The sequence below is a fragment of the Sinohyriopsis cumingii genome, chromosome 10 (assembly GCF_028554795.1).
Source record: "Sinohyriopsis cumingii isolate HCF-2022 chromosome 10, ASM2855479v2, whole genome shotgun sequence".
NCBI classification, from domain to species: Eukaryota; Metazoa; Mollusca; class Bivalvia; order Unionida; family Unionidae; genus Sinohyriopsis; species Sinohyriopsis cumingii.
In genome coordinates, this window is record NC_142970.1 from 56,020,534 (window position 1) to 56,047,639 (window position 27,106).

General features: G+C 39.9%; 1 long non-coding RNA gene across 2 annotated transcripts in view; it reads left to right on the forward strand.

Annotated features, from left to right (window-relative positions):
* Positions 1 to 290: 290 nt before the first annotated feature.
* The window catches only part of LOC149790186 (uncharacterized), a 35,760-nt gene continuing 8,944 nt past the window's right edge, over positions 291 to 27,106 (forward strand). Inside the window, exons 1-3 of one of the 2 annotated variants that reach the window (XR_016424033.1) lie at positions 291 to 315; positions 853 to 974; positions 4,899 to 5,013. This is a non-coding gene — a long non-coding RNA (uncharacterized LOC149790186). Of the gene's footprint in view, positions 316 to 620; positions 975 to 4,898; positions 5,014 to 27,106 lie in introns of those variants that run through there. The other variant, XR_016424032.1, reaches the window with a different exon arrangement.

The window sequence follows — 27,106 nt, forward strand, 5'->3', positions numbered from 1 at the left end:
ATATTCGGTTAAATTGTAAGATCATAAAGATCTTCATTGTAAATAGCCACTTAGCAGCAGGGGGGGGGCGATGACATCGACGCGGTCGTCGCGCTTTTGTACCCGACGCTGACAACGCTGGGATCGCTGAGTGCAGAAGGTATATTAAACTAAATGACGTTCGATTTACCCCCCGACGACGACGTCGTTTTTTTTTTACCAGGCGCTGACGACGCTGGATCCGCTGAGTGCAGAAGGTATTAATTAAGCCAAATGACGATGGGACAAAATGTCCGATTCGCCCTCCCTGCTGCTGTTTGAGACATCATAAAAAAGGTAACTGCGTTAACTTCGCTTTTTGTTTGGTAATATGTTGGAGATCATCTTTTGCAGATCTTCTTTGAGCTTGGAGTAGCTTTTACATTCTAAACATTTTTATTTGCACTTATCTGCTTAACATGTATTGCTGGGATATCATATAGAATATGAAGTCAGTATAATGGTACTATATTTTAAATATTTGAATGATAAATTACTAATAAATGATATAATGATAAACTGCAAAATAAATAATTTGCCCATTATCCAAAATATGTTAATTAAAACAAACATTCAATGTAAATTCAGATATAATGAGCAGTTGTAAGAAGTCAGAAATAACATTTTATCAATTGAACCAGTTATGTGTTATCATCATCAATTGTAAAATAAACACATGGAGACAAGTATGCTTAAATTCTAAAATGAACACACACACACACACACACACACACACACACACACACACACACACACACACACATATGGTATTTTAATTTAATACAGAAAAGGTGACATTGATATATGCAGACCAATAATTTTTTTCTTTTTCAGATACAAATTAAAAAGCCTAATTCTGAGAGTTTCACCTACAACATTCATGATGGGAAAGGGCCACTAATTAAGAGCTGACATATGTGGAAGAAAAATATCATCCATGTTGAAAAGGGCTAGAGGTAATGTGAGAAAACATAATTTATCAATCTGAATTAACATTATTGTTGCTATTTTATCTCAACTGGTCAAAAGGCTAAGTGGGTTTATGTAATGGTCCAGAGTGTGTTATTTATTTCACATCCCTTCTGTCTTTCAACAGTAAGAAATTAGCTACTTTGGAGTCCATAGTTCTGATCAATTTGTTTATATAAAACTTGGTTTTGGGCTTAAATCAATATCTTGGATAAATCTAATAATGAGCAAAATCCAAGTATATACACGAGGTGATCATGTATAAGATTAGCTGAGTTCTTTTATCCAGCCTAAAAGCCATACTTCCACAATATAGACTAAAATCATTAAGTTGTCCTCGAAGTTTGATGAGTGTTAACCATTAATAATAATAAAGTGATCTTTCACCTGACTGAGCATGTTACCACCGCATGCAGTATTTATGCATATAGTGCAGTTTTTACTAAATTTAGAATACATGCTTATATAAATGAGATCTAGATTGAAGAAGTGAAGATGCATACAAATACATGAGGTTATAACCACTACTGCTGATTCAAGTTTGATCATACTTGGCCATTGGGCTTATATAGTCAAGCTTCACAATGATGCTTATTATGAGTGTGATAAAGGTATGTTAATGAAGTGACCTTGCATCTGATTGGCAGAGTTTCTTGCGACTTGCACAACAGTGTTTATGGTCAAATTTAGATCTGACTTGTTTAATTATTTGCTTGTATGTCTGAGGCTGTAAGCAAATTCTATGCAAATAATGTGGTGGTTCTACATCTCACTCGCCATTCTTGCTACTGCTCTTAAAACTATTTCTCATTAATTTTATCAGACTTGGTAAATAGATTTATCTCATCAAGATATAGCAAAGGAGCAATTTTGTAAAAAAAATATTCATTCATATTAAACTCAAATTCTGCATCTGATTGGTTGACCTTGCAAATACTATAAGGGCTCTATTTCTGACAAAAATATTATTTTGATCTAATGTAGCAGAAATGCTTATATGATCAAAACATCTAACATATTTGATAACAAATAAGAAATAGTTTTTCATGTAAATTTGATAAACATTGATAAATCGGTTCATATCATTAAAAGCTTGGAAGAGTTTGATTACATGCGAGACCTTCACATATTAATCATGCTTTATTTAGAGAATTATTTTTGTCAGGATTTAGTAAAATAGGTAAAATCAATATGGACTGGTTTTGTTATGTACAGCAACACTAGTTGTTTACTGGGTACTGAGGGAATTGGAGTAAGGCAAGGGTACATTGCAGTAGGTAACCTGGTTGACTTGATAACAGGATTGTAACACAAACATTTTTATCAGGAGTCTATCATACATACCATTGATTCACTGCAGATCCTGCCCCCATTAGTTACCTTTTAATACATAAAGCATTTGGGTTTTTTATGTCACAAATCCCATAGGGATTAAAATTAACATCATAGGTCTCACTGGATAATTTTGTATTTTGACATACACCTAATTTTTAAGGTAGAAGGCATGAACCTAATTATCACAAGCCTAGCATTTCTAAATTCACACATAAGCTAAATCTATAATGTGGTTTAGATTTACTTTGAGTTAGGCATGGAAATAGGTTGGCTTGTTAGTGACTGCCTGTCACAGTTAGATGAGCATTGGAGATCAAATGCTTGATCTGCAAATGAGCTGCTGACCTTTATGTGTGTCTGCTACAGAGGCAAATATAAAAAAATCTAGATGGTTGAGGGTTGATGAAAAAAGTATGCTAATTTGTTATAGTACTAGTGAACTTTATTCATGCATAAGCCACATACTGATTCTTTTAGCTGCCTTGTCACAGAAAAATATTGAAAATAGCTATTTCTTGTCAAAAATGAATGTAAAATTTAGGAGATGGTGGCAGTGATGGTTCAGTTTAGAAATCAATAGCTGCATCAGGAATTAACCTGATTACTGCAGTCAAAATCTCACATGTATGCTTTCTACAAAAATCATTAGTTTGTTTTTGTTAGTATCTTCAGTGTAAAATTATTCTCATTTTTCTGTAATTGGTCATTGTCGGATGAAAATTCACCAGATAAACTGTCCAGTGAGACCATAAAATACACAATTAGAAAATAAAATAAATTTATTCTAGAAAGAAATATTGCATGCAACTCTGTGACACAAATGAAATTAATGAGAAAACACTTAAACAAATGGCTAACATTACTCATCTGGCTTATATAACTTAACAGTTGGCCATTTCACTGTGAAGTAGTCAGGTATATCTAGTATTGTAAGAACAGAGCCTAAACAGTAATCTCAAAACTTTTATCAGATCAATTGCATACTTAGGTTTGGAAAGTATTACATGGGAATTATGTTAATTTTTAAAGATCAAAATGTACCTGCATGTTTTGACCCTACCAGAACCAAACTAAAAGCTCAAATGTGTGCAGTGCTTTTGCTCGTCACAACATAATTGGGATTATAACTGCTAACCCTACCCTCTAGCACACATTTAAGATCTTTAGAGTTTTTAAATACAGCCTTCTAATTATATAAGTTTCATTACATTGGTTAATAATTAGTTACATGTGATGACACTTGTAACTAATCAAACCACAGCCACTGACAGCAGACTAAGCACTGATATTTATATGGTACAGTGGCAATATACAGTCTGTCTGCTGCACAGTTAGTTACCTGCCCATTAAACTGACAACACATGAAACAAACTGGACAATTCTGAAAGCCTTGAATTTGACTTTATTTATCTGTATGGTAGAACAGAACATGAGTTGAAAAGCTTTTAATGAAAGACCTTGATATCAAACCTAATAATAACTGCAGGAGTTATATTATGGATAATTAACCATTCTCTCAGTTTCAAACTGGGCATTCCATCTCATGGGGTTCTAAATGTAAACCAAGTGTAACTGATATCCTAATGAACTGTAAAGACCATAGCAGCACAACAGCAGGGGACCAGATATGTCCAGATCCAGGAATCATAGACCAGTTTCAAACTGATAATGAGCCACATAAAAATGACACATCTGCTAGAACTTATGTGATGAAGATAACTTAAACTGCATTATTATTAATCCTCCTCCTCCATATCATCATAATTGAGATGCATCATATATGTTTTATTGTAAAATAGTTTATGCAACATAATTCAGTGAAGACCTTTGCTGCCAATTTACCAGTGAACCATTTGTTTCAATGAACATATTTTATGTTGTAACAAGGAGCATCATTTAAACTTTATGATACACTTATCATACCTGTATATGAAATCTTAATACTAACACATTATACTTGCAATATTACTACTAATAAAAACACCTGCATTGATAATTTGATTATGTTCAATTGGACTTGTATCTAAATGATCACCAGCTGTATGAAAAGACATATTTTAATATATAGATATTGGATGGAATACTAGTTACCACAATTGAATAGTCATATGATAAATGATATATTATTATTTTAAACAATTTATATTTGCAGTGAAACATACTTTTACATTATCTTCCCTTAAATTTCATTTATAGAGCAGTATACTCTGCATTCATTAAATTACTGAAATGGTTAATAATACAACAACAAATACTGCAACTTCCAGAACCACAAAAATCAAAAGATATAAACAAAAACTTCCCTACATGTATCAACAGTTGTCACTTTATAGACAGAACCATGAAGATTTATGACAGGATGTTAACAAATTAGGTATTCAAGTTAAAAAGAAAAAAATACCAAGTAAGCTTACTACCAAAAAAATCAAACATTAACAGTGAATTTTAGTACATTCCCAGGAAACAGAATATATAATTTTTCTTAACTTGATCTGATACATCTTAAATCTATAGAAAATGATTCATATTGTATGACTAAAATATTATGTAAACAAAAATTCCATCACTTTTTTCAGATGCAACATGCATACCCCAACCCATCCTTCTTGATCATAAAGTATACCAGCATTCCACTATAAGATGGGGAGCTGTAGTTGCTCAGTGGTTAGCTTTCTGGACCTGTGAAATAAGGTAGGTTCAAATTCTACCATCGGACCAACCTGGGTTAGCTACCATGGTGCGTCCTTGGGCAAGGCACTTTACTTAAAGTGCCTTGGCACTAAATAACTTACTTGTGTTGCTTTACCATAAAAAGCCAAACCAAACACAAAACAACAACTTTAAAATATGAGTTGTGTCACTACTAAGTAAAGGAAAATCATACTGAAGAAATGTTTTTGTTAATACAATTTAATGGATCTAAAAGTCTCTTTCTTCTGCAGGAGTTTAAAATGTTAAATTAAAAAGGTCATGGTACACATTGCTTTGTTCGTACACATCAGGCTCCGTATCCCATATCCAGCTAAAATTTTCAGTAGAGTCTGAATAAAAAATATTTTAATCTGGATGATAATATTCTTTCTCCATTCATATATTACACCAGCAAGATTGATCCAGATAAGATTACATTTTACTATAACACTGATGATGAGTATGCCTCATAACAACTGACAAATGTGGAGAGAATGGAGTTAAAATGAACTCTGATTTCTTTTCAGCCATAACACAAGATGATCATTTATTATGAAAAAACCTGAATAAAGTTGGAGTTCATAACCATGACAGTCTTGATATAATATAAATTCAATATATTATTGTTGTCTTGAGGTATAGTTCTGTATATTACAATCTCACACAAGATCAGGGTATATTTTAGTACCATACAGTTAATTCAGGATTGTATTAATACCTATTCTGGTGAATGAAAACTGAATAAGTTTTACTATTTTGGAACCAGTTGCAATAAAGTTCACTACACAAGAGAAAATATGACTTTACTGTAATATCTAAAATGTAAAATCTGCAAACAGAATACTTGCTTGACTTTACACTTCAACTATATCATAATATTTATTTGAAATGAATTTATACAAATGGCATTAAATTGGGTTTCAGGCTGGTAATGACAATGGTCACACTGACTTAGACCCAGGGTGGGCAACCTTGTCACCAATTGCCACAAGTGGCAAATTGGCCATGTAAGTTTGGCTCAGTTGTGGCATCGTATGATGTTTTTCACTTCTCATTCGCCACACCTGTGGCTACATTGAAAACTAGTTTCCCCACCTCAGACTTAGACAACTAGTAAATTATGAAAGAAAAATGTCATTAAATTATGCTTTTCTGGATTGCTAGATTAATAAGTTATTGTTGACTTGAAGTTAGAATATTATGTCAGTGAAGATAACACTCACAGTGACTTTGACATTTTGAGCTTTTTGTGAAGACATTGGAATTATGTGTGTGAAGTGCTAGATTAAGTGTGTGTGTGTGATTTGGATTTGTTACATTACAAAAAAATGTAATGTAATTTAAAAAATTACTAGTTTAAAAAAACCTCAATCATATCATGGATTAAGTAATGATTAAATTGTATTGCAAAGATCAAATCAGCAAGGATAACACTCACAATGACTTGGGTATTCTATATCCCTAAGAACATTTTTGGACCTATACTGTATAAGAAATTGAATCATGTATTGCAGCATAAGAAAAATTTCTCAGGCATGGAATTAGAGTCTTAAATACAGAAAATCAGTACATACAAAATAAACGTGTTGGTATGTGAAGATAACACTCACTTGACAATATAGCCAAGTTCTTATAACAAATGATATAACTATATGTAGTTTGCTTGTAAAATAAGTTAGGAATGAATATTAATTATATAATTTAGAATAGAGAAAAGCACATTAAATTCCATCAATAAATATTTTGTGCTTAAATAAAATCTTAAACAAAAATGTACAAGTCCAAAATATTTTGTTTTAGTGCTATGTCTTACTACCCAAATAACGACCATGTATATGTGTTCCAATGTCAATTGTCATCGGAATGAGTAGTCCAAGTTTCAGGAATAGCTCACACACTTGGCAGCCTATATCGACACTCTTCCACTAATTTATGTGTAATTAATATACTTACAGTGCTGTCTTTATCCTGGTGGAGTGAAAATATGACACTAGCAAATGGACACATTTTCATGTTCCATTGACATACATTTGAATTTGTTGCAATGCAACGGTAGTCGAGGTACGCCAAAGTTTGTTTAAGTAGGTTCATGTGGGGAATATGTTTCTTGAATGAAACAAAACATTGCTTACAGTTCCAATAGGCAAAACATATTTTTATTTGTTTCCTTAAAGAATAATGTTTCAGCTTAACCCGATTTTGGCATTCCTGACTTTCATCACTTTCCAGCCAACTGAAATGTGGGCCAACAAAACTTGAAAACAGGTCCGGTTCTTTTGTGAGAATTTGAATTTATTAGAGAAAAGACATCAGGATAAGTAAAGTCTGACAAAAACATTATAACTTTACTTTGTAGAAATGCATTGTTATTGGTTACCAGTTGTGTGTGATATTTCTGAAAATTTGACTTTCATTACACTGTTAGTCAACATCAAAACGCTCCACACAGCACCCTTCGTTAGGCAGTAAGACCCATCAGCCCCCCAACAAATATATTGGGTGATGTGTCTTATGTTATCGGACTAGTCCAAAATATTGCTTAAAGTTTCTAAACTATATACAGAACAGTAAGAAACAACTTAAAGAAAGTAAATAACTTTTAAAAAAGCTCATAGTAATTGCAATATTAGTTAGAAAGCTGCTGAGCTGTCTTCATACATTCAGCCCACAACACCTTATATACTTATGACATATTGCATAAAAACCCCAGCTTGTTAGAACCTTTAAACAAACATGGGACTTAGTATCGCACAAGTACATTTAGTAAATCTGCACAATAATTATATTTAAAAAATTACCAACTTAATAGTTTACACATTAGTACCTAATGATTTTGTAGCCAAGAAGAAAAAAAGTTGATTTCTAGTGGTACATGCCATGTTTACTGCTGCTGCTCATAGCAAGAGTTCGAAACCTGTGTTAAGCTATGCACTTTTACAGTATGATCGAGATACACCACATGACAAGATTAGTCAGCATGTGTTTGTATCAAGTGAAATAAAACAGAGAAAATCAAAACTTAAACACAGTGACATACAGAAACTTAATATTGGTATAAACACATTGAGAGTAGTGAAGTGGGACGATATAGCGTCAATGGGACTTACCATTAAAAACCACCCTGGGACGATATAGTGTCAATGGGAAATTTAACATTGTGGAAACCCCTGGGATGATATAGCATCAAGGGGAATTTAACATGGGAATATGGGACTGTTTAGCGTCAAGGGGAATTGAACAGGGTGGGACTGTATAGCGTCAAGGGAAATTTAACATGGGCAAAAAAAAAAAAAAATCTTGGGCCTGTTGAGCGTCAAGGGGAAATGGAGCAGGGTCGGGACCCTATTTTAATAAGGTCCCGACCTGATGGGTCTATGGAAATGGAACAGGCGAAAATTGAAACAGGGAGGGGTCTCTATTTTTTATTTTTTTTAAAACAAAAAAAAATAAAAAAAGGGTAGGCAGTGAAAGTCAAGATCTTTTCGAGACCTATGAGTGGCCGTGAAAAGGGCCTTTGGGTTTATGTTAATATGCCCTTAACATAAAGGGCATCTGTGACTTCTTCTTGTCCTTAGGCTTCGCCTGACTGCAGGACCATAGACTAAAACTCTTTTGAGACATCCTTGCCTCTCCACATAGATCTTACGTATCCATAGGCTGGTATCTGTCCTATGGACAACTGTCCACTTGGATCGGACGTACATCGGTATGTCTGTCCTGAACATCATCGAAGACACAAGCGTAGAAGATTGAACGTTGGTCCACATGTTGAGGCGCCGAGAACAGGTGGAGGAATGCAGTGAACTGCACTTATTTATAGGGAGAGGAAGGATTGAAACGGAGTTCATTGACCAATGCAAACACGCGTTACAAAATTCAGTCAGCCCACATCCAATCCGAAGAGAGCAGTCTGTGACGTCATGTGGTCTATATAGATTTGCTAGCACCTGTGTGCAGTCAATTCATGCGACAGTTTTTCAACATGACGGAAACTCAGAAAACGATAAATTGGGGTGCACCAGCTGTGGAGACTACCCAAGGGAAACCGGACTTACTTTCAGAAGAGGTGAATTGGGATTTTGTGGATTTTCTTACCTCGCAAGAATTTGTTCCGGAACCTTCGTCACCTTCTCCTTCATTACCACACGTGGAGAAATTTAGACAGAGACAGAAAGATGAATTGGAGAAATTTATACAACAGCAAAAGGAAGTGGAACAAGCTTTTCTCCTACAGCAACAGCAGCAAAAAGAAGAGGTAAGAAAAAAACAAGAAGAAGAAGAAGCAGCAGCAAAGAAACAAGGGTGTGAAAATCAAATGGTCACGGTACTGTTAGACATTTTAGCGGAGTTAAGAAGTCTGAAACAAATGTTATCAGACTTCTTTATTACGACCAAAGAGAATACGACCTTCCCGAGCTAAACACTCCAACCCTGTGACTAAGCCTCCCGTGCCACCCTTAGTGATTTCAACCAAATCATCATCATCAACACTACGCAGTCCAGAAGTAGGCCTTGGCCGTGGCAAAGGCTTAAGGCAGTTAAAGTTGATTGCTTAAACTCACCCCTACACCAAAAAAGGCCCTTTTCAGGGCCACCCACGTCTATCGAAAAGAGATAGACTTTCAATTGCCAACATCCATTCAAATTATAAAAAAAAAACATTTTACCTCTATAGTACGTGTGTATGATTGTGTGAGTGTAGGTTCTTATTTTAAAATCAAAACCCAAAGACACTTACCTTTTAATACCTAATTTATTCTTTTATAAATATTTACAATCCAATTCACAATTCACAACAGAGCACTTTAAAAAGTTCATAAACTTCTTCTGTCTCATTGTTCACTCTCTCAGTTTTTTGAATTTCTTCACCACCACAGTCTTTTCCTCCTATTCCTCCTCACTTTCTTCTCTTCTTCTTTTCTTCTCCTGTTTCTTTTTCTTCACCTGTTTTCTTCCTCTTCTTCCTCTGAAGAATCCCTCTCTTCTTCTGACTCCTTGTTTCTTTTTTGGGCAATCTGGAGACCAGTGTCCTTTTTCTTGACAATAATAACAGGTATCTTGACTTTTGTCTTTTCTAGCCCCTTTTTTTCTTTTTTGACGATCTGGACACTCTGAAGACCAATGCCCTTTCTTCTGACAGATATAGCAAGTATCTTGACTTTTATCTTGAAAGGAAGGAGAGTAGTCCCTCGGCTGGTCTGAAGAGAATTTTCTAATGACCCCTCGCAAAGCTCTGATGAAACGTTCGATCTGGGTAGTCTCTTCCATCGTTGTGCTCGGTTTGAGAGTGAAATGAATAGTGAAAGGACAAGACACATACCCTTTTATATACGCTGGTCTGCTATGACTATAAATTAGTCCATGGTGTTTAAACTTTAGTCATTTGACTTTTTGCTATCAAGATGAAACGATCCAATTCATTTGAGAAGAAAGAAGAAGAAAGTAAGAGGCAGAAACGTGCTTTATCGCCTCGTACCAGGGCTGAAGTCTTGGCACAAATTCATGCCAGTGATTTTGAAGAGGACATGAGTGAACCAGAATCCAAACCCTCTAAACAAACTTCACCACCCTTAGTCAACCCTGAAAAGTACTATTCCATTCAAGAGACGGAAGAGCATCCCTCTAGAAAATTTAGAACTACAGCTTACAAATACACGGTGAAGTTTAAAGATTTCAAGTCCGAAGTACTGTTAGAGAAAGCAGAAGGGTTCATCACCGAGATGTGGATTGAAATGCTCAGCATGTTTGGCCTCTCCACCCTGTCTGAGCGAAGGACAAGAACGAGTGCATTGTTCAACTGGTCTGCACACGTTTGTCAGCCCTGCCTGTTACCAACAACATTTGAAGATGCAAGGTTCACAGAAGAAATGTGCTTGTCAGCTGCTGAGATTGTGCCCTACCTGGCATACTTACCAATAATGCCAAGGCACACCTATGTCGAGGAAAGAAAAAATGTCACATTTGCTGCCACATCGTGGACTTGGAACACGAATGCTATGTGCAAAAATACCAACCCCAACCAGAGAAAGAGATTGGTCACAAGAAGAAAGGCAATTTCATCTTTTTCGATTTTGAATGCATGCAAGAGACTGGTATTCACATTCCTAATTTCTGCGTGGCTCATCGAGCGTGCGAGAAGTGCATTCAAGAACCTATTTTCAGTCATTGCCCTCACTGCAGCAAGATTTCTGGAGGACGTGAAAAAATCTTTTGAGGACCGAACATGCTAGCTGATTTCGCTCGATGGGTCTTACACCCCATCGACAAGACGTGGAGCCAAGAGGACATCGAACGTTACGGAGATTGTCATCGTCATGCCACAGTGATGGCTCACAATTTCTCCGGATACGATGGACAGTTTCTTCACAGATACTATACAGAACATGGCACCGAACGTCCTAAAGTCACTTTGAATGGAGCCAAAATCATTTTCATGCAAGTGGGACAAGTAGCAGCAGAGGGGGCGAATCCGACAATTTGTCCAATCGTTATTTTGCTTAATTAATACTTTCTGCAACTCAACGATCTAGTGTCGTCAGCGCCTGGTAAAAAAAAAACGACGTCGTCGTTGGGGGATCGTCCAATCGTCATTTGGTTTAATTAATGCCTTCTGCGCGCCGATCCCAGCGTCGTCAGCGTCCGGTAAACACATCGACGACCGCGTCGATGTCATCGCCCCCTCTGCTGCTATGATCTTACAAACAGAGTGATCACTAACTCCTCCTCTTGCAGATCAATTAGGTTATTTGACTGATCGGTAAGTCTGAAATTAATTCTCGTTAAAAACCGATCATGGCATCGCATATAGACCGGATTAATCGGACTCTCAACGATTAAAAATCCCGGAGGGGCTGTTGGTGAAAATGAATAAAGGATATACCCCTGTTGAGCTTGATTTGATTGCTTGGTATCCACCTGGTAACTCCCTTCGATAACATCACACACCAGATTGATTGCTATCACCGATGCAATATTTACGTTGTATGGAGCAATATGCCTACCACCATCTCCGTTATCGTGTCTGAAGATAGTTGATGGGGGGGTGTCCGCGGGGATTTCATGAGGTGGATTCTTAGGCCATCCTAGTATGGTTCTTATTGAACTGTTATAAATATCAACCATATACCCCGGTGTGCTTATTTCAATCGTCGACGATAACGTCGGTTCATGAACCGTAATAGCGATTTTTGATTCCTTTCCTGTGATCGATTTTATCCTGCGTTGAAATTCTCCATTGATTTGTTCTATTTGGTATGACCCAGTTGGTATTGTAACCTCCTTCCAGTCTGGGGTTCCATCGGGTTTATTTGTCCATGCAAAAACCAGCGAGTTATTAGGTTGTTGTCCGTTAAATGCGTCCGCTCGGATATTAGGCCAACTGTGATACATTCGCAATTTTGCCAGCGCTATTTCCTTCACTGGAACCGGCGACGGGAAGTTCACACTGAATTCTGGCTTCGTTGACGTTATCGATATCATATTTGTTTGTACCGGAGTGGTGTTCTCCGCGATCCGCTGAAGTAATTGAGACCCTTCGGGGTTCAGCGACATTATTATTATTCGTTGTTTTTAGTGTCTAATTTCAACAACCAGGTGGTTCCGGCTTCCAGTTGAAAATCCTCGATTTTTGACATCGCGGAGCTATACAACTGGACCATCGTGGAGAATTCAACATCGGATACGAACAAATTATCAATCGATAACGAGATTAACCCGGATAATTTCGAGTACGCGTCGGATACTATTTGATGTTTTACTGTATACTCGTTGAGTTTTTTCTGAAAACACGACGATATCTTTCTAGTGATTGCGTTGGCGACTCCAGCAACTGTTGTCATTGCGGAGATAGCGATTGGAACAGCGATCGGGGCTATCGTGGTCACCGTGGATAAAATAACACCGGTACCGGCTACTATACCTGACACCGAGTACACGACCGCGTCGATGGCGGTTATTTTTCGGCGGTATTTTTTTATTTTTACACGGTATTGTTCGGAAAGCGTTTTCAAGTTCTCGGAGAACTCTTTTGCGGTATCGAATCGATATTGATGTGACGTTGGTGATACCTCTGATTCAATTACCTTGGTGGTCATTTTTATTTTAAAAGAGCTAGTGTTTTTAATTACTTAGATCCGCTGCAAATTCCACATACCATGTAATGTTTGCCCCGGCTAGATTTCTATCAACGGCATAAATTGTAAATGGTTCAGTTGCGTCCTTGTCTATAATTGTTGATATTGTATTGTTAAACCCGGATGAACTCGACGATAATATATTAAACTGCATCATTGAAACCAGTGTCAATCGATAAATGCCCTTAACAGTTGCGGTGATATTTACTGTATTCTGTGTAGGAGTCCAATCGAATGATCCATGCCGAATTGTGTATACTGTGTTGATGGTGTTCTCATGAGGGATTTTTATTTTTTCGAGTTGCTCTGTCATTCTCGGTAGTCTGTCTTTAATCGCTTCAACATCAGTTATAACTATTCCTACTCCCCGCCAACTCGCGTCTATATTATTTTTGTTCGCTGCAACATTAGTTTTGATTGTTTCTATTTCCCGTGTATTCTCGGTCATACTTTTTTTGTTCGCTGCAACATCAAGGTTGATTGTTCCTATTTCATATGTATGCACGTCTATACCTTTTTTGTTCGCTGCAACATCAGTTTTGATTAATCCTATTCCCCGCCAATACGCGTCTATATTTTTTTTGTTCGCTTCAATATCAGTTTTGATTGTTCCTATTTCCTGTGTATGCGCGTCCATATTATTTATGATCGTTGTAACATCAGTTTTGATTGTTTCTATTTTCCGTCCATGCGAGTCTACATTATTTATGATCGTTGCAACATTAGCGCCGATTATTCCTATTTCCCGTTCATGCACGTCTACACTTCTTTTGTTCGTTGCAACATCAGTTTTGATTGTTTCTTTTCTCTGTCCATACGCAGTGATATCATTTATAGTTATTGTAATCTCATCCGGCTTGGTATTTTTTTTACCAAAGAATTTATCAAAGTTGTCATCGATCCTGTTAACATTTTTTCGTAACGAGGTAAATTGGCCCGGCAGCGTCATAAGCTCAGAAATAGCATTTGTTATTATTATAAAATTCGGTTCGGTCGCCGTCGGGGGTCCCCGAAAAAAACTGTCGACAGTGGTTTGCACATCGGTGAAATACGTTAGCATCGCCTTGAACTGATTTACCTGCGAGTTAAATTCACCACGTAAACTTTTTAACGAATTCGACATGGTTACATAATTGTCGCCAAGTGTACTTATTTTTCCATTTATCGTCAAGATGGATTCACCCGGTTTGAGTCGTCCGTCGCGGTATACAGCGCGATAGCGTTCTCGGCGGTATCACGCTGTCGTATTAAAACGTCATCCAATGACACATTACTGGATTTCAATTTACCCTGGCGGTCTTGAAATACAACTATTTCACCCGGGTCAACACTGGTTAAATTCAACGTATCAGCGATTTCATCCTCAATTAGTTTTTTTATGTTGGCGGCGGGCGTTTCCGTGGACTTTTTCAGCGCCGAAACCGGTCGTCCCCAGATATCAATCATCGTTATTGTAAAAAAAAACAGCGTTTCTAATTAACCCGCCGGGTCTCTACGACCCCACTAGTGTATTCGTTTACAACCACATGAGGTGGTTTCCGCGATGATGAAATCGCCGCGAGTACGTTCAATACCTCACGGCCGCATATCGGCGGGTCACTTAACTGCTGTGTTGGCAGCGTGGAATAAAAAACCGGGGCTGAACACGCCCGGGCTGAACACGCCCGGACATACCGCATGAACTCTTTCGGCGGGGCTAACCCGTATGAATCAAAATAGACGATTGCACGCGGATCAATCGCGTACGCAACCCAATGAGTTCCCGCTCCGGAGGACCCATCGAGGTTAATTATGCCGGTTTCAATATTCCTTGGGGCCGCCGGTAATTGATCCCTCATAAAAACACCTCTGAAGTTTTTTATCGCTAGCGCGTTTGCGGCGTCTATTAAATCAAAATTAGACATGGGAGTCATAGACTCTTGAGTTAATAAACGGTTCCCGGTAGTCTTAGACCCTTTCCCGAGTACCATGAATACGGGGTCCCCGGTAGTCTTAGACCCTTTCCGGCCACGGATCGTTTTTTTTTATAGCCTTTCCCGGTTGCCTTCTTCAATGCCATCCCCGCCGCGGTACCAACGGCTCCTAACGCCGCCGCCTTAGCCACTGCTGGTGCGGCCGCGGCAATCAACGCTGGAATCGCAGCCAACAACGGAAATATCCCACCGGTCTTTTCCATGTTTTTAATCGCTGCGGCCGAGAAATCTACCTGAACACCCTTTTTATTCTTCATCGCATCATTGAAATGTTTTATTTGACGCGCCGTCAACGATATCTTATGATTACCACCCGCCATCTGCGACGGCTTCAGCGTTATTGTGGTCCCGCATTGCTTAGCCGACTTTGATCGTAATTTCTTGACTTGACCATCAGTCAACTCTACACTGACGACACTATACGACATTTTATTATAAACGCGTTTTGTGCTTTCAATTACATGTTTTCCACTGGCGCATCAACGATTCTCATTCGTCCACCAACACCTTCTAGCAGCATTGATTTATCGCTGAGAATGACAGCAACCGCTCTGTAATTAACACCACCCGGGGCTATACGAGCTCGGAAGTGTATATCAACGACGGATTGTCTCGTTAAATCAAGATGTTCCAACGAAAAATAATAAATCGGATACAGCTTTTTAAAATCAAATTGTGATATTTGCAAACCAGTGTCGACGTTTTGATCACGACCCATATATGACAGCAATCGATGATACACACGTGCGATATGGTTGTCGCCGTAATTAAGCTGTATATCCTCGGATGGTTCCTGTTGTCCGTTTATTCTCAGCGAAACATCCCTGACTCCTAATCGATCAAATATCATATGGCTGTGTTCTTGACTGCCCAATCGTTCCCTATTCTGTAGCGCTATGAATATATGACGCGGGGCTGAAACACCCTGTTTTGATGCCAGGTGCCATGTAAACGTATCGGCGACGTTATCCTCTTTAGCATCAGTTGTTACCGCTAGCCAACTCAACAACGATTTCCCCCCCCTGTTCCATAAATGCTAACAATCGTGCTTCCGTGGTAACTGATGGAGTCAGCACCGGCATCCACAATGCCATTTTAGTTAAAATGACTTTACCGGCAGCGACGCCAGCAGCACGCCATATTGCATTGTTATCATCCCCCCTTCGCGTTAGCGCGATTGTATGCTGAGCCCCATAGATAACCTTCCTGACATTTCTGCAGAATCCAAATATGTGATGGAGTGGAATCGCGCATGAAAACTGTCGGTGTGGTCTTTGCAACATTGTTACTCGTGCTGCGAATCCCATATTGTAAGTATCGTTAAGACTTTTCATAATATTGAACTCAGCGCCCGGTCTTGCCCTGCGGTCTGGATTGGCTGCTTCAGCTTGATTAGCAAGTGCGGTATCTCTTTCCACCAGCACGTTGACGTACTGAAGATGATCAGCGTTATCGGTGGAGTCCTTCGCAAACATCATAGATGGGCCCGCCGATCTTGTATAATCATCCGAGTATCTCGCTAACCCAATTATCGTCGTTGCAACATCAACCTCGCGTTCTATTGATTCAATTTCTCGCCCGTCAATAAGATATCTGGCGCTCTCAAATAACGCCATGATACCGTTGTTGACAAAGCCAACTCGAACACGATTGTCATCTGCGTATGGTGCATTATCGGCAGCATTTGTCACGAGTTCTCCCTCAATTTCGATAAACGCTTCACACGGCAAAAAATATTTACTGGTATCTTGGACCTGAAGTTCAATTCGCGATCGTAGGTCAGGTTGTGCTGCATAATAAGAATAATATTGATAATCACGGACAGAATCATCCCTGCGCACTGGGGCGTCCATATCAAACGCGGGATCAGCGGTACGCGCAAACATTTTATTATTTATCATGTTGATGTTTTCAATTGCGATTTTTTCGTCGTAAATTCTTTGAATTCTGTTTAAGACCACTCCCCCGTTATTGCGTTCATGAGCGCGTTGGTTGACGCATCGGTGGATGGCGAAGTCGCCATTGGCGAGGTCGTCGCCGCCAACGACTCTAGTTTTTTTCCAAGGCGTTATTTATTACTTTACTGACATTTGCAGGCATCACTGTCGTTGATGGCATCTGTTTTTTTCTTGAAAATCCCCTGGATTTCACCAACGACATTAGTTTGTCCCGCGCGGCTGAAAGCGCCTTTCCGGCAACATCTCCAATAGCACTAATACCCTTATCACGAATAACATCAATAGCCTTCATTCCTAATTGTTTGGCTAACGGCGCTACTTTTGGAGCCATTCTTGTAAATAACCCCGCAATGGTGCTACCGAGGCCATCTCCATAGTACGCGCGGTAAACAGGCAATCGCGAGTTTACCACGTAGACGAGTACTGGTTTATCGTGGTTGTAGTGTATGATCATCCTTATTATAAAAACACCAGTTTTTCAATTAGTGATTGTGATCACCAGTGATTGATCACCCCCCCCCCCACCGAATCAAAAACCGGAATAAATTTTATCAAAATTTCCTTGGGTTTTTGCCCTCTATAAAAATCTGGTTTTTTTCTGGTTTTTTCTTGATTTTTAGTCATTTTTGGTCGTTTTTTGTTGCCTATAGTCGTTTTTTCCTCGATTTTTCAGAAAAACATCGATTTTCTCTAAATGATTTCCTTGGGTTTTTGCCCTCAAAAAATGGCCAAAAACAGTCAAAAAATGGCCAAAAACAGTCAAAAAACGGTCAAAAACAGTCAAAAAACGGTCAAAAATTAACAAAAACGATAATTTTATAATTTTATAATTTTATAATTTTTTTAATCATCCACGAGTTCGTCTATGAGCGTTCGATATGCATTAATGTCCATAATACCGCCTGCAAATAACCGCTTGCAAATATCAGCGGCCTCATTGATTATTTCCGGAGAGTTATTTCCGGCTCGTTTTCCTCCAATTAGTACCTCTAGCCGTGATATATCACTGAGAACACTACCAGGACAGGTAACGCCGTAGGATTCTTTACCAACAGAGTATCCTTTTCCTTTTTTTAGTCTTCTGTTTTCAACTTTATTGTGGAATGCGTCGTAATCGGGATCACCACGATGTGGTAATGCATCTTTATGTTTACTCGCTAAATACACTATTCTTGTCCAATCCTTTAACGACTTTATATTTTTCTCGTAACCGCTATTGATATGCTTCTTATCTCGTGTTTTCTTAGCAAAATTGTTGGCAGCAAAATTAATTAATTCTTCATCGCTGAAGGCCCTGATTTGATCTATTGCGGACTTTCTAAGCACATTACGGGGTATATTCCCCTCTTTCTCTTTTTCTTCCGGTATTTCTTCTTCCGGTATTTCTTCTTCTGGTATTTCTTCTTCTGGTTCTCTTGCGGTGGCGCCTAGTTCTTCTTCATCGGCCATTGTAACATAAGGTTCTTGTGGTTCGGTTATAGCGAGTGGTGGTGGCCTCCGCTAATTTCTGTTATATATGAAAATCGAATTCTGTGCCCAGTCTTTTTTGAGATCGCTGAATTCTGTATTCCTTCTGCAACAAATCGTACTGAGGTTATACAAATGTCGAAATATTTTCCTGCCGCATTCATGGAGTGAAATGTTTTTTCTTCGTGCGTTGTTGTATCAAACGATTTGACACCCCTTGCTTTCTTTGGGTATTTACCAGTTTGGCCTTTTTTGGCATTCTGACTTTGCGAGATAGCTTGCAAGTTTATAAGAGAATTATCAGTCTTATTATTATTAATATGATCAATCACAAGTCCATTCTCGATTAATCCGTTGAATACCTCAAATACCGCCCTATGAACATAGTACTTCTTCTTTCCGGCACCAAACATCAAATACCCCTGATTATTTTTCCATCCAACCGGCTTCTGCAGTCTACAATTTCTAACAACGCCGTCGCGAGATGCCTCGTAATTGACTAGCAAGGGGTGAGGTCTGAACTCTTGGTCCATTTATATAATAATACTACTTGTCTAATTTATTATTTGGTTTAATTATAAATCTTTCAACGTAGTCTTGGGGGGTTTTAATGACGAAGTCGGCGGTGGGGTCAATGACGGCGTTTTTAATTCGCTTGTCATAATAGCGTTTTAGTTCCCTGTATCGCTTTCCGCCACAATTAATACACAACTGCGATTTTCCTCTTACACCGACGTGGCAAACCAAGCACGGGAGGGGGCCAAGAGAACCATTAAGAACGCTTTGTAAATGATACCCGCAGAATTCACCTCTACATGATTTATTGCACGGGGTTGTTGACCCAATCATCAACCATTTGCAGTGATTCATTATACTATATTCTTTCATTTTAATACTTGTTTTAATTATATGGATGAGTTCGAGAGATTAGCAGCAATTAAGCCCTGGAAAAATATTAAGTTCAATCTCGATAGAGTCCTCAAGGACACACCAAAAGCGTTAATAAACGATAAAACCCTGTTGAGTAAAATACGCGATTGTATCGATGAATTCAAGCGTGATGGTGCATCTCATAGTTGGTCAACATTTCGAATTGATGGCGTTGTTGATGCTACCATGAACGACAACCGCGCAGCAACGATAATATCACAACTTGACGGTAAAAGGTATTTCTTCAGAGTAAAATTCATTGTCCGGGTGGAATCAGGTGATTGGATCATACGTGATAAATTTGAACCAGTTCTCAGCGACAAGAAAACAGTCATTGTCAGCCGCGACTCCAAGCCGGGGTTGTTAACCGGAATTGACAGACCATACTATGAACGAGCGTATCCTGAAACAGCAGTTGTTTATGGAATATACCCGTTAAATAAGAAACCTGATATCCGAAAACTGAAACCAATGAAACAGTCAACGGGGATAAATTGTGTAGCAGAACGAATAATAGAGCATTTTACAAATGCATGTCGAGGAAACAAATTGACTGATTTACGACGTAGCAAAATCAACCAGTGGGAACTAACCGTAAAAGAGCGTGGAGCAACCATCAGCGACATAGCGAGATTAGAAACGTCGTTGAGATTTCCAATAACCGTTACAACGATAACCGGTGAAGTATTATACGAATCGAAGTATAAATCAAATGGGGCCCCAATCAAAATTATTGATCATAACGAACACGCATGGACGCCCGCGATCACAATATTACCACGGGATAGAACAGTAAAGTATATCCCGGGGGAATTTTTGGGAGAGGACGGTTTTCTCGCGGAGAGGAAACTATTTGATGCTATTGCTTGTTTGTGTAAAAACGACCCTGTATCAATGTGGTTACTTCGCAGCGCTGAAAACGATGCGGATACCTTTGATCAGTTTGTAAGACCAAACGGTGAATTATATCGCACTGAAGCATTTCACAACAGGATGAAAAAAACCACCATGGAATTTGAAGAGCATAATGAACAACTGCTAACAAATTGTTTTACGATTCCATCGGTTGTAGCTCATGTTGCAGCAAGGAAAAATGCGTGGAGACCAACGCGCAAGGAATTTCTGCCGGATGTACAATCCAGTTGTTTGGAGTATTATCACGGTGGACTATGGAACACTGAATACAACCGCGACGCTATGATCTCGGTTGATATGGTTGCCTGTTATCCAGCGAGTTTTCTCGGGTATGGATCCGCCGCTAAGTACTTTAGACGATTTGGACACCCCAGACATGAAATGACTCGTGTTGCTATTAATGGACCACTGCCTGATTTTGATTTAACCGGATTCGCTCGCATAGTATCATTTGAATTCGCAGCAGGACTTCATCGTTGTTGCTATATTTGGATCGGTAGGCACATGGCTGAAAAGAAGTGGCTGCCAATAGCGCTGCTACGGTATATGATTGATTGTAGCATGCTAGTTTCGTTGATTGTCAGTGACGCGATTATATCATACCGGGCACAGACTGAAGTCTGGTTACCAGAACCGGAGCGTCTAGATAGCATAATTGACGAGTCCAGAAAAAACATTGATGCCGACGAGGAATATATCATCGAATGGTCCAGGAGGATATTCAACCAACGAAACAGAGAGGCAAAAGATCTCGGTAGAAGAATAATTGGTAAGTTCACACAAGGTGGAAAAAACTGCGATTACAAACGATATTGCTCACGGCTGATTATAGATGACGCGGAATATGATTTCATAATCAAGGACGCAGTGGCGAAAAATAGATACGTGAACTGCAAAACAGCTTTCTTGTCCAATGGAACAAAGTTGGGTACAGTTGTTACCTACAGCGACGGAGACAGCCCGGCATACCCGCATTTAAGGGCATCTATGCTGGGTTATGCCGCTATCAATTTATTCTCGATGATAAATAAATTTCCCGACACCGCGGTTAGAGTAGCCGTTGATTCGTTTTATGTTGACGTAAAGTACAAGGAAAACGTAGCCGAGTTTACTAGTCCGGACGAGAGTTGGGGTACATGGAGAATTAAAAATGAAATACGACGCGATTATTCCCCGTCAGCGGATGTCACCGTTGAGAACAATTACTTACGCGGTGATAAATTGTCAGAATGGTCTAATGCACCACCGTGTTCTGATCCAATTTGTAGGCACAAAACAGTTTATTTAAGCGGCTGTGGCGGGTCAGGAAAGACGACTCGGGCAATTGAATTATTTCGAACGCGGGCAAGTATAATCGTGCTTACACCGACCCATAGACTAGCGCGAGAGATAAAACAACGAAATGTTGACGCCGTTACTTATCACAGCTTTTTTCGATACAGCGGCGGTGAGTGGACTCCTGATCGAATGGGTGAAAAATTTATTCCTGAGGTTATCATCTGGGATGAGATATGTACTGTTTCGTTAGATGTTTTACAAATGTTTCTTGATTGGTTGCTGCGCGCGAATACGGCGGTAATCATGTGTGGCGACCATGGCCAACCACCACCATTTGTCGGCGAGGGTCCACATGATTGGTTAACGGGTTTTGTGGACTACTATGAAGAAACCGATACTGATTACCGAGCACTTGATGAACAACTGCGCGAGGTTAAAAAATTAATCAGATTACAGCCGGATAGAATTCAATGTGAAATAATCCGCGAGGTGATTCCGGAAACGCCGTTAAATGAATTCTGGGAAACATGGAAACCAAACGATTTAATTGTAGCGAGCAGAAAGATAGTCAGAGACACACTTCAGCGGAGGTTGTTTACGTTGCATAAGGAAAAGTTTCCAACACGTCCAGTGCCGTTATGTTATAGACCCGCGGATACACGTCGGCAGAACATTGAAGTTGAAATCCCGGCCCCGACAGCGTCAGGGACAAAAAAACAAATTCTCGTGCTGAATGATATCGTGTTCGTTGATATCAGCGTCGTTGAGGACGCGCTACGTGCTGATAAATCCCCGTGGACGCTAGGATACGCAACGACAATACATTCCTCGCAGGGGCTGACTATCACGGACACAATTGTTTGGATGGTTGATAATCGCATCGAATGGTCGAATCTAGTCTATCTTGCAGTGTCCCGAGTACGGAGAATAAATCAGCTTCGAAGAATTGTTGTTGAAGAAGTCAGTGACGGAGTCACCAACGACAACGACATCATCGATGCAAGCGTCATGGATAGAAAACTCTCGGGTTACCGCCAACAGGATAAAAAAAAACAGCGGCGTTTTGATATTGATGCCGAATTAATAATTGCGTTACGACAACAACAGAATAATCACTGCGCGAGTTGCAATTGTGTAATGCGCTGCCGTTATTTGGATAAAGACGCTCGCCAATTTACCGTGGACAGGATCGATAACAGTCTCGGTCATGTCAAAAACAATGTGAGGTTGACTTGTCTTGAGTGCAATAGACGCAACAGCGCTAGTTAAGACCACGCGGGGGTAATTGAGTATCGTCAGGTATCACTTGTAGTTGCTTGCGTGTAAACCCGCGCTGAGGAGCAGTTGAATCCAGTCTATAGATCGGTGGTCTACCAGTTGATCGTGTTATCGTTGATATGTTATGTGTGGTAACACTCCAGATAGGATCAGTAGCTCTTTTTTTACCGCCTTCAAGCTCTCCTGGTTCATACAGATATCTCACGGTGACATCGCCGAGAATCGGCTTGGAAACGCTATTTATTTTTGATCTTCCGGGTATATACTCGTATTTAATCGCGTCGCTGGGCTTCATGTTGATTGCTTGGGTAATCTCGTTATTTAACGCTGCAATTATGCCTGGCAACCTTTTGACCCATTCACGAGATCGTTTTTCTTCAATGAATTCCTTCGCGTATTGATATCCAAATAACCGTTCAGCAACAGTCCGATTGAATCGTTCAACAATTGCCTGATCACGATGTAGCGCAGTATGACCTCGTCGTATCGCGACGCTATGATGTTTCAGCGTTGATAAAACAGCGCCGCGAAATTCACTACCGGGATCAACTTGTAGTAGATTTGGCCAGCGCAGAGGACCTCTTCGATAAATTAGCCCAAACGCATCGGCTACTTCAGTTGCTGACTTTGTTTTTAACGGCTCCGCTTGTTTGTATCGACTCGCAACATCAACTACGGTTAGCGCGTATTTGTAACCGTTGTCATGCGGCAAAAATAGTATATCAGCCTGATGAACTTCATTAGGTACGCTGACATCAAAGCGCGAGAAGTTGATTTGTTTAGGCGGTGGTAGATAGATTTGCCATATAGCCTGTTTGGATAACCAATTAGCCGCAGTGGCCTTTGTTACCTTTGCAGCGCTTGCAAGCTTACCAATTGCGGCCTTCCCCTTCCAGTATCCTCTCGGAGAATAATAGATGGATTCCATATTGTTATTAATTACCAGCGCCCATCATTAATTTACCTTTCATAGCCGATTTTACCAACCATGAGGCCAATTTTTCTTTGACGGATTTATCAGGAATAGCATTTAACGCGTGAATTAATTTTACGTCCGCGATATGACGCTGTTGCAGATCGCTACTTTTGTAAGCAACATCATGAGCATGACACGCCTTATCGATAGCGTTTATTGGATACTCACCGGGTTTGGGTTGATTTTGATCATCGAGTCTGATATCTAATCGTGTTCCGGGGCCACAGTAGCTATATCCTGGGAGGTGCTTTTCTCCTGGATACTTTGCCCACGGTGTTCCGGGGAGTTTTGATAACCTGGCTGCAATATCACCTCCTCGCTTTTTTTTAAAACATCCCCGGGTCTAATAGAAATAAATCTAAATTTCTTTGTACCGCATTGTACACACTTGCCAGTAAGCGCCGATCTGTTATTTCTTGTTGTGGCGGTTGTCATATCATTTGTGCCAGTACGCACTCTACACTTTACACAATATAGATCCATAATTTATGTATAGAGATATGAATATAATTGATTTTTCGGCGACTAAAACAAGAGAACCAGTTAAGCATGTTGCAGCGTTACCAAACTCGATCCGGATGATTATCATCGGACCATCTGGATCCGGCAAGACGCAATTGTTACTTAATTTAATAAGGAGATGGATGAAGTGGGATAAGTTGTATTTAATCGCCCCTAGCGTAGATGATCAACGATGCTACGAGGTGTTGAAAGATTTCAACGAGAATGCATCAGCGATCGCTAAAAAAAATGTCATCGAGTTTATTACAGATATCAATGATGCACCAGGTATCGATGATATTGATGGCGACGTTAACAATCTAGTCGTGTATGATGATGTTATGTTAGACAATCAAAAAAAAACAGCTAGGCTATTTTCCAGAGGCAGGCATAAAAACACTGACGTGATATATGTCACTCAACGATACACTCAGATTCCAAAAGTAATCAGAGACAACTGTAATATTCTTGCTGTATTCAACGGCGTTGATACACACACGCTACGAAATATTTGGCAGACATGGTGCGGCGGTGACATGGACTTTAATGTTTTTCGAAACCTTTTTAGTCATGCTCAGTCAACCCCACATGGATTCATAACGATAAATTTACATGATCCTCGGACACGATATCGTATCGGACTTGACCAAATATTCGGTTAAATTGTAAATAACCACTTAGCAGCAGAGGGGGCGATGACATCGACGTGGTCGTCGATGTGTTTACCGGACGCTGACGACGCTGGGGATCGGCGCGCAGAAGGTATCAATTAAACTAAATGACGATTGGACGATCCCCCGACGACGACGTCGTTTTTTTTTTACCAGGCGCTGACGACACTAGATCGTTGAGTTGCAGAAAGTATTAATTAAGATAAATGACGATTGGACAAAATGTCGGATTCGCCCCCTCTGCTGCTCAAGTACAGTTTAAAGATTCGATGAGTTACTTAGCCATGCCTTTGAGTCGAATGCCTAAAACGTTTGGAATGACAGAAATGGCTAAAGGGTGCTTTCCACACTTTTTCAATACGGAAGCCAATCAACACACCGTTCTACCCCATTTGCCTGAGGCTCACTATTACGACCCTGACAACATGCGTACCGAACAACGAGAAGCTTTCTACGCTTGGTACCAGGCTCACGCCTCTGACCCTTTCGACTTTCAGGAAGAAATGCTAAAGTATTGTCGTTCCGACGTGGACATTTTACGGCGTTGCTGTGGAAAATTTCGAGAACTGTTCATGGAACACGGAGGGGTCGATCCTTTCAAAGAAGCTTGCACCATTGCCAAAGCATGTTCCTTAGTGTACCGGCAACGATTCATGCCTGAAAACACCGTGGCTGTCATCAGTCCTCAAATGACCAACTATGTCAAACGTCAATACTCGGTCAAAGCCCTACGCTGGTTACATTACTTGTGCGACAAGGAAGACAAATGGATTCAGCATGCCCGCAACGGAGGGGGTGAAAAGACCATCAGAATGCATTCGGTCGATGGTTGGGACTTAGAAAACGCCAATATTGTGTACGAGTTTAAAGGTTGCTTATTTCACGGATGCCCCGTCTGTTACCCTGACAGTGGCACTAAAAATCAGTTTTTACAATGAACCATGGAAGACTTGTACCAGGCCACATGTCAGCGACGCCTAAAGTTAGAACAGGAAGGATACTAAGTGGTGGAAATGTGGGAACACGAGTACCATCACCGTTTGAAAACCGATCCCGAGTTTAAACACTTCGTGGAAAGTTACCAGTTCATGGACCCCCTAAACACTAGGGATAGTTTGTATGGAGGAAGGACCAATGCCACCAGTTTGCTGTACCAAGCCGACGAAGAGAAAGGAGAAGAAATCAAATACTTGGACGTGTGTTCACTGTATCCCTACGTGTGCAAATATTGTCGCTTTCCTGCAGGGCACCCACAATTGTTGACGGAACACATCGATTTGAAAAACATTCGACAATACGAAGGCTTGATCAAATGTAAAGTTTTGGCTCCCACTGACTTGTACCATCCCGTTCTACCTCACCATTGTCAAGACAAACTGATGTTTCCTTTGTGCCGTACTTGTGCTGAAACGTGCAACCAAGACCAGCCTTGTCAGCACACCCAGGAAGAACGGGCCTTGACGGGGACGTGGGTCAGCGTAGAATTGTTCAAAGCTCTGGACATGGGATACTAACTGTTAGAAGTGTATGAAATTTGTCACTTTCCCAAGACAGAACAATACAACAAGGGTGACCCCACTCAGAAAGGCATTTTGGCAGACTACGTGGATGCCTTTTTGAAACTAAAGCAAGAAGCCAGTGGTTATCCGTCCTGGTGTCACACTCCCGAAGACCAAAAGACATTCAAAGAGAAATACTGGGCACAAGAAGGCATTACTTTAGATCACATCGAGAAAAACAAAGGCAGGCGATCGTTTGCCAAAGTGATGTTAAATTGCTTGTGGGGTAAAATGGCACAACGACCGTGTTTACCCAAGACAGAATATTTGACAGAACCTTCCTGCTACTTCCAGATGATTCACAACAAAACTAAATTCATCAAACACGTGGACGTCGTTCGCGAAGATTTGATCTTAGTCAATTACGAAGAAGATCTGGACTTTGTAGAAGCCGATCCTTTTGGAAATGTCATCATTGCAGCTTACGTGACAGCTCATGCTCGCTTGAAACTGTA